Below are 19,730 nucleotides of genomic sequence, written 5' to 3'. Positions count from 1 at the left end.
AACAGGGATTAAAGTCACAATAGTATAAAGTATTAGGAGTATCTAATATCAAATTGCATCCTTTTTAAGCCAACTCAGTGCTGAGTATAAAACTGTCTCCTCCATTTAATCGTCATCTCATTACTTAAAATGAATTTACTGTGAAATTTAAGTGGAATCCAAATATGATGACATCTTCTCCTTAATACATTTGATCAGACTATTTGTTACCGAAAGCAGTATATGGTGACACTTAGATAAAAAAGTCATAGACTGGTGGAAACAGACAAAGACGAGAGGATGATGAAGACGAAAACTCTCTTTGGCACGTTGGATATCCGCTTGTCTCAGTTGATCTGTAAAATCTTTGAGACTGGAACAAATGCAAATAGTGCTGACTTGCTCGCACCAAAAAAAAAAAAAAAAAATCCTGAAGGCTTTTCAAATGAACTCACTCTCACAATGGTGAGGAGCCCAGAGCGGGGTGAATATACGGTCTGGGCTCTGAATGGAACAATGTGTGAGAGCCAAACAGGGAGCTGTGAAGTGAAGGCTCAGGACCCTCCAGGCTGCCTGCCTCTGTTGAGCTGAGCCTCGGCTGCCTCCAAAAGCCCATGCTGACCACCACCCCTACGGTGCTGTGCTCAGCAACGCCTGGCTAACACGGCACTACAGGTCTGAGCTCAAAACAACATTCTAAATGGAAATCCTAATAACAAAATACAATTACTAATAATTTTAACATAAAAAAAACATCATTTAGTAAATGTAGTGTAAATGTAAATGGGGTGTTTAAAGCCATAGTGAGCTATTAATGTAAAACAAGGCAGCACTCAAAAAAGAACAAGTGTTCTTCGCCTTTGTCTGCTGGATTAGTTAAGATTAAAAATGAACTTTCGGACGCTAAATAATTCACTGTGAACTGTATCAAGGCCAGTTTGTCTTTAAACTGTAAAGCAGGTCTTTAAAGGTTTGGTTGCCACCTTCTTCTGGTTACACAGCAAATCTGAGAGCTAAGAGGTTAAAGGTTGGATTCCTGCAACAGTGAATGTCAATCATCACCCATGCAACCTGTTGCCCTTGAGCAAGCCATTGGAGCTCCTTTCTGCTTACTCATTCCTAGAAATATAGGCAACAAGTGAAAACAGAGAATTTGAATGCCTCAAAGCGTCTTTTAGATATTACATACAAATCAAGTCACATGGATTGATTCCTTTCCCCATTTCATCCATATACATTGCACCTGTCACCAACTGAGTTTTCTGCTTTTGTCTTTTTTTTTAGTCTGAGGTATTTTTTTGCTTCTGTATAACACAATAAAAGGTTTAATCACGTAATCTTGAAAATAATGATATCTCCAACAACACTACTGGCATATTATCTAGCATTCGTTATTAATGCTACAGCATATTCACATGTTTAAACATTTAAAACAGAATTTGATACTGCAAAAGGGAGACATTTAAATAAATCACCAACGTTAAAAAAAATCTAAATCATTATAACTGTAACGGCAAAAAAGAGATCCGATTGGTTACAGTACATTTAAACAGCACTTTACTGTACAGCCCAAGCACGCCCATGGCTGAGGAATGTTTTGGTAATATCTCTTTAAGAGAAGGCTGCGCCTAAAGCTGTGAGAGCTCTCTGCTTTGCTGCTCCTCTGATTTCTACTTTCAAACTTCATTTTCAGCCCTTGCAAAGATTTTCAGAGCCGCTCTCTGGACGTTGGCAGGCAATTTCCCCAGCAGCCAAACTTCCCAGCATGCCTTGTGGCGGGGCTGGATCTGCTCACAAAGTTAACTGTGAAGTTGCTCCGCTCGACATGAGATACAGTGCAGACCCTGCTTCACTCTTGCCCGCGCAGGATTACATGAGAAACTTACTGTCAGAAGAGTTTTTACATGCACACTGTATTTACAGCTCTTTACTTTGCGCGGCCTTTCATTATATCAATATTGTAAATGCCTTCAAGGATCTAATAAAACTTTAAAGCTTATAATTTAAAAGCTGCACACACACACACACTAAGACCCAAACAGTGGTTATAACTGACATATTATAATGTTTTATATCAGAAGTCTTCTTTCATCATCTCTCCAAATATTTGATTTAGACCACCGGAATTAAAGACACAGTATGTTTTCTGTAACAGACGCATCATCAAAGCAACGTAATAGCCCAAAATGGGACCTATTTTCAAAGATGCACAACTAAATTGTATTTAATCATAACACCATGGAAACAGTTGCAAGTCTTTGCACCAAAGTGGACAGTACATCTCTACTGGATGACATGCAAGGGACAGTAAAGGCTGCCTGCAGCATCTGGTGGACACCTGTAAGACTGCAAGTCTCTGGAGAGAATAAGAGAGGCCTTTGTGATTCTGCTAAGTCACCAAAACTCTGGGCCAGAGTATACTGACCCCTCAGTGCTCCAGCCAGTTCCACAGTCTGTAGCATGGCGGCCATGTGGGGTATTTAATCTGAGCGTTCCATCACAAAATCAGAGTCAACATAAATAACAATGATCAGTCAGCGAATGACAAGATCAAGTTCTTGGGGTGGACATGAAATCAAGTTCTGCCAACATCTACGGTTTTATCCAAGGTCACTGACACAGCAAGAACAAGCCAGGGCACTCTTTAGTGCTTTCCAGGTAGATAGAGTGCGATCTGCACCATCATGGATTGAAGTATGAAGGGAGAGAGATTCAGAACTGCTTCTGGATGTTACTCAGGTCTTAAAAATGTTTCTATATTAGCACATGTGTAAACTTAGAGACATGTTACACAGCAGATTTATATACAGATACGCAAATTAAAACAGTGGACACAAGTAAATTAACATCTGTAAAATATAACACAGTCATTATTATTATTTATATAATAACGCCTCAGTTACAAAAATTTGCACAATATTATATTTCACAGATATTCAGGTTGCCGTGTTGGCCTTGCATACATACAAAGTACTCACAGTGATTGCTTCAGGGACGTTTTTTTCCTCTTCATTCATGGATCTGTTGGGTAAACAGAAAAGAAGCAATATTGTCAGTATGTGTGGAAAAAGTGTAGAATTGAGTCTTGCTGACAAAATCGTTAGCTCTCAAAGACAAAGAAAATGGTTCAACATGTGTTTTAGCTGGAGCACTTTAGACCTGTACCCAGTGCACACTGTTAGCCCTTTCATTTGTGAGAGCTAATCACTTCAAGTGAACCAGATCACAAAGGGATAGTCACCGACACCAGAGCAATTACGCTGTACATGTCTAATCCCTTACACAGCACTTAGGGCAGTTTTAAAGGGCACCAGCGCACACTGCAGAGCTCCCTTAACTGTCAGGGTGCAGTTTGGTCCATTTTACAGCCACTGAGGCACATGCATGATTGTTAAGACCAAGGCAAGTAATCCCTGGAGTCAGGCCACTAAACCCGCTCTGTCCCTGTAACCATGGCAGCAGACAGGTAGTGTCTGGGTCACAGGGCAAACATGGCCAGACTTCAGCACCGGCCGCCGGTTAATAAAACAAAAACAAAAAAGCTAGCCTGCTGTGAACACACCGAGCGAACGCACATGTGCATTCACACAAATGCAAATGTACATGCATACACGCAAACACATTTACTAAATCTCACACACACACACACACACACACACACACACACACACACACACACACACACACACACACACAGGTTCAGGTGAAAGTTGAGCTGACAACTGATACAACCACAGAGCAGTCCTGGGTTTCTGTTAATCAACAGTGGAACCGGATTTGCAATATGGCTAAAACACCATCACTACGTGCTAATAGAACATATCACAGTGACGGGTGAATGGTAAACTGGCCCAGAAATGTTTGAATGGCCAAGTCTTAAAACAGTAACATGTTTGAAAGCATGTCCGTTTGGTCTCGGGCATATCACGAGAGAGGTGGATGGATGAAACATGTAAGGAGGACACAGGCTGGGGTGACTTTTCATTCACAGGATTTACCTTTTAAAATATTACGGTAAAATACATCTTTCACAAAATAAAAACACCTCAGCGAAACACATGCTATCCCAGGCACCAAAACTGTCATTTAAAATTAGGTAATAAACAATGATGCGCTGGGTACGAGAAGAATGGTCCAGTTTTATTATTCCTCTTCCCAAAATGCCCAAACGATGGTCTGGTCTATCTTGCCCTTTTGAAAGAAACACATGATCTCCCCTGGCCTTTTCTCCATTTACCAGCTCTCCCTCTCTCTTGTCAGTTGCTATGAGACACTCCAGCTGAAGCCAAGGCTTCCACAATTCATTACTGGAGGAACAAAAGCCAAAGCACCGGACAAAGCGGGGCAGAATAACTCAAACCAGCTCCCACTTAACACACACATCACACCTCTGAGTGCTCTGCTGACATACAAATGGCCAATTCAAGACCTCTTCTTTTTTATTTATGTTTTTTTTTTATATATACAATGCCAGGGGGTAGATGAAGAAAACCTTTAAGATACCTAGTAAGAAGACAACAGATTTGCCACATTTTAAGGTTTCCTTATATTCTTCACAAGACATGATTCTTGTCAGCAGCAAAAAATGATTTCAGAGAATAAAGTATTTCCACACAACAGCGTTTTAAGGATCTTGTGCCAAAGACTGAATAGGCTACATTGGGCCATCAGTGCAACATCACCTGTCTCTGGCTTTCCACCGGCTCTGCCTCGCCAAATCGTGAAACATCTCTTTCCCCTCCAACCAATCAGATCTCAATCTCAGGCTGTTCTTATGCAAAGAAAGAGAGGGGAAGGCCAATGAAAAATGGTCCTCCTCCTTCCCCTCGTATCCTGCACACACAAACACACACACACACACACACACACAAGACAATCACCGTCTGAGAAATGCCAACGGACGGGCAATCAGTCATTGTAATTAGGCGGGCTGCCATTACCGAGCCCTCATAATTCAGGCTGGAGCTTGAGGACATAGGTAGTGAGAGCCCAGCTGCCGGCTGCCACAGCCCACCCCTGGCTCACCCAAACCTCAACACAGGCCATTCCCTCTCCCTTCTTCCCTCCCTCTGGTGGGGTGGAACCAGCAGAATTATAAGGGGGGCAGGCTGACTGCAAATTGAAAAACTCCCTCCCTTCCTCCTCGACTATATGTCCCAAAACCGCTCCCACTCACACTTTCTTTTCACTGCAGAGTTTTGTTCTCCAAACTGCATGAGCGACAGAGCAGATACCTTGCGCTGAGAAAATGGCAGTTAAAAAGAGGAAGGGTCTCAATCTAAACGTGTAAAACGCCTTTGTAAAAAGTGGGCAAGTGTCATTTTCCCCGTACAATTTTATTTTACAGAGATTTATTCTATTTGCATAAGGGCCGCGGTTGACTCAGAAACTGGCTTTGCCTGTCGCATAGGACCTGAAGTTTTCTTGGCAGAGAAATGAAGAAATGCAAGTTCAGCCAAAATAGACAATAAAGCAGAATAGAGAAACACGCCAAATTGCAGAGGCAATTCAGTCCAGAGGTTCATTTTTCCAAAATGATTCACACTGGAAAGAAAAGCATTTCCCTGTCCTTAGATGAACTTAGTTTGCTCTGTGTCGGCTTTTACAAGGAAGCGATGGGGGGGGGGGGGGGGTACACATAACCACACAGCCATCACTGTAGATCCTTTGCTCACTGTGGAATTAGGTCATGCACATAAAAGCAGCAAAACACAGACACGTGCACTACTTTAAAAAAAAAAAAAAAAAAAGACATTGTCAAACCAAAACCACAAACTTGGAATCTTTGCAAGAAAATCCCAAACAAGAACAGCTGAGCCGGGTAAGTGCCATTTTGCATGTGCTGCACACTGTACAGTACACTAACAGCTTGTACCATAACTACGGGACAAACTGCTTTTGAGTGCAGAAACAGCAGCAGCACAGTTGAGGAATGAGGGAGGACTGAATGCAAGTTTTGCATCAGTCAGCAGTGTCCATGAGGCTGGTTTATTGGCTTGTCTCGCTGTGCGGCCTGACAGCGTTCACCTGTTCCTTCTTCCCACTGCAGGACGACTGCTGCACAGCAAGAACAGGAAGCTCAAACTCATTCGGCATTATTTTCCATCATCCACTAAGACTGCCTTCGGAAAGCAGATGTTATAAATGAATACACAGAAATGAACACATATGGCCTCGTATCAATAAATACCACAAAAAATAATAAAATGCTTTTATTACCAAAAATACAATCCAGTTTAAAAAAAAACAGCCTAGTTCTGTGTGTCGGCATCACATGAAGCTTGTGATAGAGGAGCACAGCTCACTTGCAGGTATCTAATCATTAAATCTCATAATTTGATCTTGCACTGAGCAAACATTAAGCATCGGTTACATAGAAAAGATAATTGGCTTCTGTATGGTTTTGCCGGGAGCTTTGATGCACTCACAACTACGCCGCTACTAACGATAAATATTTGTGCAGCTGCTGTTCGGTGCATCAGTGACATGCAACAGATATAATATTAGATCAAAAGAATGATCAGTGAAGACGGAGGAGAAGGCGGAGGACCAAATATATGCAGTCACCACCACAATCTATTGCATGGAAGCCAGCACATTATTAGCTATTTTACTGTCGGGCTAAATCATTATCTTTTCGCTGTCAGTGTTGAGACTTTGCTTACCCAACAGATTATGCTCAACAATCTTTAATGGCAGCTGTAATATAATGAATGATTCACCTCAATGTTCATCCGCCACACAGCTATAAACCGATGAGCTCTCCAAGCAATAAAGAGCTGCGGAGATACACACACACACACACATCTGGACGAAGGCATGGATGTGTGGTTGGAAGTGAGAATAAGCAGGCCGCGTCATATTATATAACCTCTAATGTTGCTGCAGACAACAAAAATCCTTGATTTACACAAAATGTAGGTAAACACATAACGATCTGAACAGAATCACACAGGGGTTAAAGTAATATTTCAAATGGGAACATGAATAGTGAGCATTGTGATGGCTGCCAAAAAATTTTTTTGCAACGAGGGTTCTATACGACACAAAGCAGGAGAACATCTCGACTTTTTAAACGAGGGTTTCCTAAATGTTTGCTCCAGACGTTCCGGTTCTGTAAACTGTAAATAAAGAAAAGCAGCATTTCCTCTTTAGGAACGGCAAAGTGAGATTGGAGCTGAACTGCAGAGCTGCTGAAAAGTCTTTGAGCGAGGAACTCAATCTGTGACCTTTGACCTCCCTGGAGGTCCCTGTGAGGAACAACAAGAGCTTCAGTGTTATCAGAGTCAGTTCTAATGGGCAGTTTGATGTGGTACGGGGTTTCAGCGTTTAAGCTTGGGGTCTGGTTTTGTAAAGAAAATAGGACAAAAAAATCCTAATTTATCCTCAAGTGACTTCAAAATGTCTGATATAAAAGAGGTTGTCATGATGAAATAATAAATAATTAGATTTTTTCTAAACTCAAGTTTTTATTGTACCACCTAATCCACACTATAGATATTGCATCTTGTGCTACTAAAATGTTATCCGAACCTGCATTATATTAACTTAAATGTGTACTGTGTGCTGTATTTTGACAATTATTACCTTGATGTTTTATGTTTTCAATAACTTCTTAATGGGGCTCTTCCTCTATAGGTCGTTCCGACCCGCTATTCTCATTTGAATTCAGTAAATCATATTTCTGTAGTCTTTGGACCAGACCTCTCTGCCTCACCTCATTGTGCTGAAATGACTTAACTGTTCCCTCATCACAGTGTTTTCCAGCATAACTGCAAAACTGCATCTCTATTTCAAGATCTAAAAAAATACACCAAACTAATGACCATTGTGCTGCTGAATGGATTTCATCCCTCTGTGCTTTAGCTTTATTCATGTTTGCACTCACCAGCTGCATAAATTGCACCAAACATTGACACTGTTCAGTGTTACAGAGTAGCTTTCTGCTTTTTTTCCCCTTGCCATGACAGTGGCCCTGAAACCACATGACACCTACCAACAAGAGGCACTGTGTTCAAATACAGGAAATAAACTAAAAAGAGAAGAACCACAAACTGAATGAACTTTACACCACAGGACCAGTGCAAAATAGTTTTAAATACGAGTAAAACATTCTGAAATAATAGTGTTATAATAAAAATGTTAGTATTATAATTATTTTCAGTGGGCTATTATCAGAAAGTAAATTTGACACGAGGAAAAACTATACCACAAAGACACAGTCAATGTTAAATCTGTAATAGACACTCATTTGTACACGTTTTTTTTCCCACAGTCATATCTTATAGAGAATAAAACCTTTCGGCCTACATTAATAAAAGATTTTCATAATAAACCACAAGACGTCAAGTACATGTCTTATAAAAAGCGCTGCAGTGGACTCACCATAATAACGCGCCATGTGCTTGTTGCTTCTCAGCTGCAAGTCTCCTCCTAGCGCCTCGTCCACGGGGTCACTGAGTGCAACAGGCGTGAGTGGAAACCGAGGAAAAAGTGGCATATTAAGGCATTCTCTACGACTGCAGAGCTGCAGCTGCTGCGTGTTGTTTTTGCTGGGGGGGCTTCAGACATTGTCAGGAAGAAGGCGCTTTAGAGAACTGCGCGTGTCACCGCCGCTGATTCAAATAGCCTAGAAAGTGATCCTTTAGCCGAGTTATAATCTACGAGGTGCACTGACGACTGTCGTGAGGACAGGATTATATGTACACATCCCTGCGAGAGCTTCCCATCTGGTTCATCCGCTGCGCAGGCTGTCCCCGATCTCTGCACGCGGCTACATGGCGACTGTGACTAACTCCTCTGCGCGTTAAGGCTGGGCTGCAAGTTATTTTTATCGCAGCCAACAGGCGTTTAGACTGAAACTAAAATATGCCATTGCCCTTGCTCGTTTCATCTTTTATAGTCGCTTCGTAGTGGCCTTTTGTGTGTTTTTTGTTTTGCTGGAGAACAATGAGTGCAGAGTTTGAGGTTCTCATAGTGCAGTCATGTTGCCCACGCGGTGCGTGTCTAATGATTTGGCCTACATTCTGGCTGCGGGACGAATGAAAGTTAATATTTGATGCCAGAGGACTGATCAATATGACACATCTGCTGCAGTGAAGAAGTTAGGAACTGAGTGACCACAGGGCACCATACAGGAGCCCTTAATCCTCCTTTGAGTTGGGCATGAAGTTTATTTGCTTTGACATTTGTGCAGATAAAAATGTCATTATCATGCAGCTTGACCCTGCATTGAACACTTGCCTGGTGAAATATATCTTAATGCACATAGCACTTAGTTAAAAAGTCATAAAATGAAATAAAATTGTGAAAATAAAAGTCACCTCATGAACTACTGCACTTGTGATAAAGGCTTGATGTTGTTACAAGAGCGGCCCTGTGATCACTGCAAAGTTTAGCTTGCAGGTATCCAATCATTAAATCTCATAATTTGATCTTGCACTGAGCAAACATTAAGCATCGGTTACATAGAAAAGATAATTGGCTTCAGTATGGTTTTGCCGGGAGCTTTGATGCACTCACAACTATGCCGCTAATAACGATAAATATTTGTGCAGCTGCTGTTCGGTGCATCAGTGACGTGCAACAGATATAATTTGCCTGGTGAAATATATCTCAATGCACAAAGCACTTAGTTAAAATGTCATACAATTAAGGTTGTGAAATAAAAGTCACCTCATGAACTATTGCACTTGTGATAAAGGCTTGATGTTGTTACAAGAGAGGCCCTGTGATCACTGCAAAGTTTAGCCTTTGACAAAGAAAAGTGTTGACAAATGATTAAAGTAAACACCAATTGTTTTCTTTCAAATAATTTCACTGTATTTCACCTATTGAATTCTCAATATAGAAGCCAAATCATGTCAGAAATACTGCAACTTTAGTTTTTCATCACATTTAGTGAGCTGTGTCCCAAGTGTTTCTTAAATGATTTTTAGAATAAACACGTTCCCATTTGAAATCTCAGCAGTGGAGTGCCAAGCATCCTCCGGTATTCTTTGTGCACTTAAGCAGAGAGTTGATCACTCTGCAATCCTTCAAACAGACTGAGACCTTAGGGAGCTTTTAATGGTGACTTGAGCCATCGCTCAGAATAACTCTCACTGTATCTTGACTTGCACCTGTTGCATGAACTGCTCTAAAATACCAGACTTGACAGACAGTAAACACAGGCTGCGCTGACTTTTCACCCTGAGCGCACAAACAACTTTGACCCAGCCGCATGTTTTGCTCTAAATCCGGGCCCACTTAGGACGCTTGATAGCATCTATTAATACGACCGCCACCTCTTGCATGGAAGTGACTCATGTTTCTGTGAGGCCTCGCTGAAATTTATGGTCATTTTGATCCCGGTGCACTGCGGTGGCCCGAGCCGCACAACCCCGGTGACCCCGTACTGCATAGAGACAAGGGTAATGAAATTAGCCGTGCATGGGTGTGACTGCCATTTGTGATGTGTCCTCTTCAGCTTGTGCGTGCACAGCTTTCAGGCTCTGCAGTTCACGTGACAACATAACCGCAGTTAGGAGGGCGGGGATTACTGGGAGGGGTGATCGGGTTCATGAAGCGGCGGGCTCAGGGCAAGAGACAGCGCGAGGTTGTGCCAAAGGAAATTACATGAAACGTTAGGGATTTCTGACTGTTTCCACAACGAACTTCCTGCCTCTTTATGATATGTGGTAAGGCCAATTCTAATGCACTTGGACAAATGGTTCAGCTTGTGGGCCATGTTGTAAGCCCCAGTGATAGTTCAGTTTTTTTTTATGGTATCCGCGCAGTTCAAAGAAAACTGCATGCCCTGGGATTTCAGATAAAGGATAGAAACCTGTTGCTCTCAATGATGATCATAAATATCCATATCCAATGCCAAATACCTCACAAAGACGGCTATAAATTATATTGATTCCTGAAGACAATCTGTGTCTTGATCTCATATTGTTACTCTTCAGAGCAGTTGTTGGCTTGAGCCTTCATGTATACGGACCGACTCAACACGATAAGTCTGTGGAAGCACCACAGACCGTCTGGGCTGCTCCAGACACGGACGCTAGGACAAAGACACAACTATCATTCTGCTTGTCAAATCAAATCACCTCCGTCAACTTGATGTTAAACTGTTCAGAGACTTCTGCTCAGCGTCAATACTTGGATTCATTTTATGTTGACTGCTCGATCAGAGCAGTCGCAGTAGCTTCGTATCGTCAGTGGGAAGACAGTTGTCTGGCCTTTTAATATTGCATCAGGCATTTCCTGATGAAGTATGAAGATTAAAAAAAAGGCCACAGTTTATGGCTCTGGGGTGAATTTGCACTTTTTAACATCCTTTCAAAGTTATTGGACAAGTTGTATTTTCATTGTATTTACCTAAAACAAATGTCCATGTGGCTTGCACAAATTTATTCTGTCCTTGAAATCATTTGTTTTTCTCCCAGGACAGCTGCTCTCGGTCTCCACCCTTTCCAGCAACACACAAGTTAGAAAGCGAAATTCAGATTTTTAATTCAAAGTCACTCCAACATTTGTGCGACGGACCCTGAATGCACAAATCCATACCCTGTTTCTATACTCTGTGTCAGACAATGAATCTCATATGCCGCTTGATCAAGAGTCCAGACACAACATGCTCAAATGCAAAACCACTTGATATTTAGATTGAGGATTACGACTTACTTGTCCCATTGCTTCTAGAACTCAATGGAGAGTTCGCCATCATCCATAAGCATGTGAATTCCAGCTTTAGGGTGAAGCGATGAGGTCGCTTGTAACTGTGCCGAAATGTTTCGCTTGAATGCTCCTTGCCCTCAGACTGTCTGGAGGCTCTTTTCACGCTAAGCCATGGTTATTTGTAAACAGAATGCTTTGCTAAAGTTCTCCACGCTCAGCCGAGAGCCTCTGAAGGAGGCCACTTTGCACAAAGAGGCCATTCTCACTGCTGTTTGGACCCCAGTTCTGCTTTTTATACTTTATATTTGTAGTAGAGGCCTTCATTTGCTTTGGATTGAGAAAATGGAATACAATTAAATGCATCAAATTGCATTTAAAGCATGCCTTAATCAGTGAATTGAGCAGAGCATTGTGAGTGAATGACTTGAAGGTAATGCTTGATGTCCGTGAGCTTTCATAGTGCCCAGACCATCAACCTCCATGACAATACACCCCTTAAAATACTACATGAAATCAAACATGATTGTAAACCAAAACTGGCACCGGACCTCAAACCCTTGGCTGCAGCTAACGTTCTCACATTCTCTCTTGTGCTAGTCCGTTAACTTTCAGAGCTACCTCCTCAAGAAAACATGTTCATTAAATTCCCAGCAGGAGTCCCTACGTGGGCTTCACCCTGTCATTGACAGATGCATGAATGACTCAATATGCGTCTGGATTTGTAACCTGCGAGGGCTTAAGAAAAAAAAAGCCTGTGAGACAAAGGCAACTGAGGCGAAGCTGCAGAGCCTTCAGTCCAAACAAAATCTCATTGTTCCTTTTTTCCACAGCTAGGGGGTTAGGCATACTCTCGCCCACCCCCCACCCCATAACACTCCCAGAACCTCCGTCCGCTGTCCAACCCCAGCCTCTGTATTCCGCCAGCTCTGAGTGCTGTTAGTGGGGCCAGTAATTAAACAGGGCTACCTCTCAGTTTCTGCAGCTCCATGGGGGGAGTCCTTCCATGAAATGCACTCCTCATTCTGAGTACAGACGGCAGCTGATGAGGGATTATCTGCTGGCCGAGGCATGGCATACTCCCCACCATAGTCTTCAATTAGTTCAGTTCACGGTGATGTATTGGCTGGACCTGACACTATACCTTTCCCACGGCTTCCTCATAAACACCACACCAATGTATTGCAACATATACTATATCACTTTGGTTTTTCCTACAAAGGGTGTCAGATCAGTATTGAAATTAGCTTGAAACGGCATCATTTTATTTTGGCAAAGGTACAAGTGATAATGACGCACCTAAAACTTGTAGGTTTGAAATAAATTGTATAGCATGACATGTGTTGTACAAGATCATAATTCAGGTTCTCTCAACCACTAAACAAAACATTTTAATTTTTTTTTCAATTTTGGTTCCTTGTAAAAAAAAGACACTGAAACTCATGAAAACACTAGAAAAGTGAGTTTTGTCGTCTCCTCTGCAGTTGGTCAATTATTCTGATGTCTGAAGCATGGGGTTACTGCGTCATAAAGACTTGAAGTTCAAGTTCGTCTTCTTATGCTGCCATTGATCACAAGCGAAGTAAGAAACTACCTGAAGACATCTGTGACATGGGACACAATGGAATGGGAATCTTGAGAGCTGCACAGCCATGTAAAGGTTAAGGTGGAAAAGGTGTTTTGTGACAAAAACACAAACAACATGAAACCGGATAAAGAACCCTGATAAATCCAATCAAGAACAGAAATAAATAGCTTGTGGAAAAGACATTACTGGCCTACCAATCTCAGCTATAATGGCTTCAATTTCTTTACAGCAGAAACCTGAGGACTCTCTGAGGTAAAGCCTTATAACATGTTTCACAGTCTGTTCCTGTAAGCCTTGGTCCATTTACAGTTTGAACAACTGAGAATTCAGTAGGTGTGTCTCAAATTACAAAAAAAGAAAACCCATTAATTACTTTGACTGAAAGATTTTTCCAAAAGCTCAGGATGGAATATTAAAACACAGTTCAGTGACTTGATGAGTGCAATACTTAGGCACTTATTAAGTAGTTCAAGTACAGCACCTTTATCTGTTTAAATACATTATATTGCATGCGTTATATTTGATGTATGCAAATATGACATGATAGTGCTATTTCCCTATATTAGCAAGTACAATTATTATCCACTCATGTTACCAGCCCACGCTGATATTTGTTAATGTCTTACAGCAAGTATTCTGCAATATGCAGAACTCTAAAAACACTTCTAGTTTTAATAGTTTATCTTTCAGCAGGCATCTCAAGTTCTGGAGACATGCATGTTAAATGGAATTTGGGTCTGTTTTAAATGAGTAGCAGTGTTTGGAGAGGAACACAATATGTCGTTCTACCAGTTCTCACTGCTTTTACATCGCTTGAAATGAAGTTGTATAGTGTTGGCTCTTATATTTAACGTCACTCATAATGGTCTGATGTCAAGAGGCTGTTAAACTGTGAGGAAATATAGGGCTTTTTGGTACATCAAAATAATATTATAGGGATCAATAACTCCATGTTGTCAGTGCAAAAGTTATTTGATCCACTCATCAAACTGGAAAGTGACAGCCAGATAGGTTGGAGGAGGTTGTGAAATGAACCCCTAAGCCACGTCTCGCTCTATTGATGATCAGCTTGTTTTCCATGAGAAGTCACCAATGAAATGTCTGAGAAACCTGGAAATCGTCTCGGACATGAAAAAGGCAAATCCCAAGTCCTTTGAAAAACGGAGGCTCAGCGTAAACCAGCATCATCTCATAATCAAGTCAGAGCACTTGGAACATAAAAGAATGATATGTTGCTTACCGCTGCACCACTGCGCTGACTTCAGCCTTGTATAAACTTTATTATTCTTCTCATGGTATTATTCCAACATGAGGAATTACTAACACTGCCACAGAGTTTCAAAAACACAGCACATACTGTGTCATACTTGCAAGGCTTTACACAAAACAAAAACTCATATGTAATATATTTTGATACAATTTTGATACATTTGGGTTAGTAGTATGTATGTCAAAAGTCCTGCAGTGAATCAAGGAGTTTTCAATGGTTTTATTATTACTAGCTATGCTAACAAAACAACTCTCTCTCTCAAGACTCCAGGAAGCATATTTATATTTGTGTACTTTAATATTGGGTAGTCAGAGTGTCACTCTATTGTTCTACAGCAGCCGTGACGGTTGATGTTTTGGCAACTTAAAAGTGAATTCACTCATGATTATGTCACACTCTCTTATATCAGGCCTGTCTCCCCAAGAGCTGTTCTCTGTCTGCCTCCTGTGGAAACCAACTTCCATGCCAACGCTGTCAGAAGCAAAGTCACGGAGTTAGGCCTTCAACTAATAATTCCCAACAGAAGGAGGCAGAAAGAGACACTCTGGACATGAATCAAAACTTATAAGACTAACTTGCTCTCTCTCTCTCTCTCTCTCTCTCTCTCTCTCTCTCTCTCTCTCCAGACTACTGGGAGATCCACATTTGCAAATGTTTACCTTATTAATTGCAATAAAACTCTCAAAGGACATGCTCTCTCTTTGTGAATTCATCTTTGAAGTGCCACCACACGCTGACAGTATGAACATCGGTTGTAGTTAGTATCAGTACAAAATGAGGCACTCTAATATTTCTATTGCTAAAAACATTTCTAATTCCAGCTGAAGTCCGGACTTGTGTTTCTGGTAGTCAACAGTTTAAAATGTAGTGACCTCAGGATGGTCCTACTTCATGTCTGCTGATTGTGGATGATCACTCAGAATCTTATCTCTTATCTTTGTTGCAATTTGGTTAATACCGACCCCATGATCATTACAGTGAATATTGGGTGCTTATGTAAATTGACACTCCATCTTGTGAATCTTCACTTGCAGAGGCAAATCAAATTAGAAATCATACACGAAAAAGCTCAAGGCATTACGTATCCTAGTTGACATGTTGCCACCGTACAAAAGCAGACAACAGCTTGTGAAGCGTACCCATGCATGAAGAGTTAGTCTTTAATAAAATCTGCACTTCTCTCCTTTGACAAAAATGACTCCAATATCTCAGGCAAAGATTCCATACACCGGGTCCTATTTTGTCATACAAACTTTAAAAAAAAAAAATAGAGCACAACTAATAATCTTTGCAAGCTCCAGTGGAAACCATTCAACTGGTGGTTTAGTCTAAAGTGCACGGCAGGTCATGTTACTCTGTTATAGTGTGCATGAACACCGCAGCAACACTGTAGGGTTAGTCACTTTCATGTGGAGTAGAGTCATATCAGGTAAAGTAATCACGTGGGCTCCCCTGGCACTTCATCCTATTATTGTTGAGAAAAGCTGGTGTGTTCTGCAAGAGAGTTCGCCCGACACTGAAGCAAGGCCAGGAACGCCATGCACAAACAAGGTCTATGACAGCCCTCGATTTACCTGTGACCTGCTTTTTAAGGACAAGTCTGAAAGGATGAGAGCGCATGCCAAGTGATTTTGTAGATATGTGGGGTTTTATTTGTTTTCCCTCTGAGCGCAGCGATAGGATTAGACATGCCTTAACAAGATGTGGGGCAGGCCTTGATAACATACTCGGATGAGCTGTCTATCTTCGGTCATTGGACTCCGTGAACTCACTCACCCCCAGCCAGAGCAAATGGAAAACAGATTCAAACAAAGTATAGCAGGGATTTCGTTTTGCTACACTATTCATACACATACACGTAGCACGAGTACAATTGTGGCTCATGCACATGCACATTTGTGTTTTGCATTCACTATTGCATTCAAAATGTGCATATATTCATCTGTGCTGTGTGTTTGCATGTGGCAGTGCACAAGTGATCTTTGCATGTGGCGTCTAATGTTTACCTCATGTGGCCTGGCCCTGTCGTTCGTCTGGGCATTACCGCATCTGATCCCTGTCAGTGCTCTTGGATCATCTCCATTTGAGGGTTTTATCCCTCCAGCTGACCCAGAGGATCTTTGCCGTTTCATTTGCCGTCATTGGACCATCCCCACAGCCCTGCTGCGTTTCTCTTACTCAACATGGCATGTGTTATTCATCGCATGTCGTCAAGAGCTGTCAAAAGCAGCTGTGACAAATGCTGCCTTTCTGTGCATGAAACGTATCATGTTGGCCTCTCACTTCAAACCTCCGTTATCATCCACAGTTGAGTGCTCTGCACTTGCAAATCCTGTTCTGTGGGCACGCCGTGCCATAATTCAAAGGCAGGAGGACGTTTCGTTTGCAAATTCAATAAAATAGAACACTCTGAACCACATGTCAGTGCGGTGAAAAAAGCTGAGAAAACAACAGGAAAGCCATTAGTATAATTAATGCTCAGATTTGTGGACCAACATACTCTTTTCTCTTACAGTAAGTGACCTCAACGAACTGACAACGTGAAGCAATCTACGCTAGTCACTGCACAATACGATTACTGTATATCTCTTACACCCCCCCCCCCACTGCTCCCAGAGACGACAAACATGCATTGTCCTTGTCCAGGGCCAGAACAATCACTTCCTTTGTGGGGGAATGCTTAGGGTCAGGCAAGGTCAAGGATCTTTAAGAACTGTAGGACTGTAGAAAATGCACATACTGTATGTGTAGAAAGGAAAATAGGACTCACTCACAAGAAGGTTTTGCAATGTATTTTACTGTGAACCCATTACCACCAGTTGAAATCAAGCCTCCGACTTGTGTTCCTCTATTTTGTTTTTGCATCTAAAATTCAGACAAAGCCTTCCCTCCTTCACAGAGCCATGCTGGAGATATTTGGGCCGCTGCATGGAGACAGTTTTGTCCCTTCCTGCGTCACTCCTTCTTTCCTTTCACCCCTCCTTCTCCACACAGGCTGAATCAGCACACTAGGCCCCCCCGGTGTCGCCTCGCAATGGCATCACCACAAATTTGCTTTGGTGAGCCAGCCCATGCCTCACAGACAGAGAGCCGTCTCCTCCAATGACAGAGCCAGGAGGGACCTGGTGGGCGGGGTATGAATTTAAAACAGGCTAGATGGCTCAAGTGAAAGAATCACCAACTACTAAAAAAAACAAAACCTTTTGCTCAACTGAGATTTAAGGGGAAACAGGCATAATAAATCAAAAAGAGCTCATGGAGCTTCTCTGTAATGTTGTTTTGGCTCTTGTTTGCATTTTAACATTTAAAAGACATCTGTATTCACTTTTGCTGTGTGAAAACCACAGAGTATTTGTCATGTTGAAAAACATGGCTAAATTCTAATCCTGCCTGATAACTAAACATCAAGCAAAGGAAGGAGATCAGTTTAGGTTGGCATACGTAAATATTACTCGCTAAACTTCTATCTGACCCGTATGATTAGAAGGGAGCTGGAGTTTAGACGTGCAGCGAGAGGCAGAGGCAAGCAGTTTATGGTCTGCTCTAGTAAATGTGCCAATTGGTCTGGACAAAGCGAAGATTGATTGTATACAGGTAGGAAATCTGGTGCACGCTCAGCCAGTATAATTTACTGGGCCACTGGATCTTCATCTTGGATCTTTCTCATAATCTTTGAAGCATTTGGGGAGAAAACATCTCATTAGTAGCACGTATATTTTCTGATATTGTATCAGGATGCCCGCTGACACATGCAAAAATACCAGATGGAGAAATCGTTAGTAAACTTTTACAACAAGAGAGTAGTAAATAAAATCCAGTGAAAGCAAATATCTGATAATTTTAAAGGATATTTAGAAGCCATGTTCTCGCTGGCCTTTTTGGTTTCCCTTAGATGTTCCGAGTTCACCGCTTCATCCCACTTCAACCGAGGCCGTCCTCTTTTCTTCTAGACAAGTGGGTCTATTCGATTGTGGTTCCATGAGCACTTCCACCACGTCCTCTCCTCGACTGGCGTTTCTCCCACCCTTTACTCCGGTCAGTACTTCAGGATTGGTGCTGCTACCTGAGCCTCCTATAATGGCATCCTACATTACATTACAGTCATTTAGCAGACGCTTTTATCCAAAGCGACTTACAATTCAGATTCTATCACATTCATACACCGTAGGCACAGCTACGGGAGCAATTTTGGGGTTCAGAGTCTTGCCCAAGGACGTTTTGACATGGACTGGAGTAGCCAGGGACCGAACCTGGCTGCTCATTTACTATATTTATTTTATTTGTCAACAAATCCAACGAAAAGACCAAAACCAACAATGTGTTTGGTGCAACTGACAGAAAATAGGCTTGAAGCTTAAATACATGCTTAGATCTGCATAGATTAAATCATGTGGGTTGTGTTCATTCAGTCACACAGTACAGCAGTGGTTGTTGCAGACACACCTGGTGGAGATCCGCACTTAACTGAGTGCACCTTTCTAGTCGGCAATAAGAAAAAAAAAATGAATTAAATGAAGAGTCACCCTACTTAGCAGGGGCCGAAAAACTCTGACCAGGGAAAGGAAACACTCCTTGTCTCTCAAGGTTGATTTGCTTTAAGCAAAGTAGTAATGTAATGCAATGTAGTAACTAATGCTCCTAAGGAGGAGTGTGGCGAACTAAAGACTGGGGTTGTAGGCTACTGGGGAGGTCCTTAAACTAATGCAAGGTGTTGATAAAAGCTATGCTGCTTTGCAAGGTTCAAAGGTTTCCTCTACGCAATCATGGACATGAATGACATTTCCTCTCAGGGGAATAATCAGATTGCTCAGTGCATTTGTGATTATTATTCAGTTTGTCTAAGTAGCGCACACCACTTCATATTCCAGATTTTTTACGTCGGTCCACGTACAATGAGCGGAGACAGTTTTGACAATTAATTCCGGTCGAGATCGGACTGAGATTGTACAATTAAAGAATTTACATAATGCTTGAGGTTTAAGTGCTTTGTGCAACATGCTAAAACACAACCCGGGCGCTGTAATGCACTTTGACTTCAGAGCAGTAGGCACAATGTTGATCAAGCTCTTTTTGAATCTTAATGGGGGTACTGTTACTGTACAGTGATACGCCTGGTGGGACTGGGGGCGCGATGTTTCCGAGGCAGACACTGTTTCAATCACACGGCAAGGCTGGAATTGGAGGAGATGTGTTCCTCTGAATTTGAAAAGTGGTGTGCAATCAAGATTCAAG

The sequence above is a fragment of the Pholis gunnellus genome, assembly GCF_910591455.1.
Source record: "Pholis gunnellus genome assembly, chromosome: 7".
Classification (NCBI taxonomy): domain Eukaryota; kingdom Metazoa; phylum Chordata; class Actinopteri; order Perciformes; family Pholidae; genus Pholis; species Pholis gunnellus.
This window is presented reverse-complemented; position numbering follows the sequence as displayed.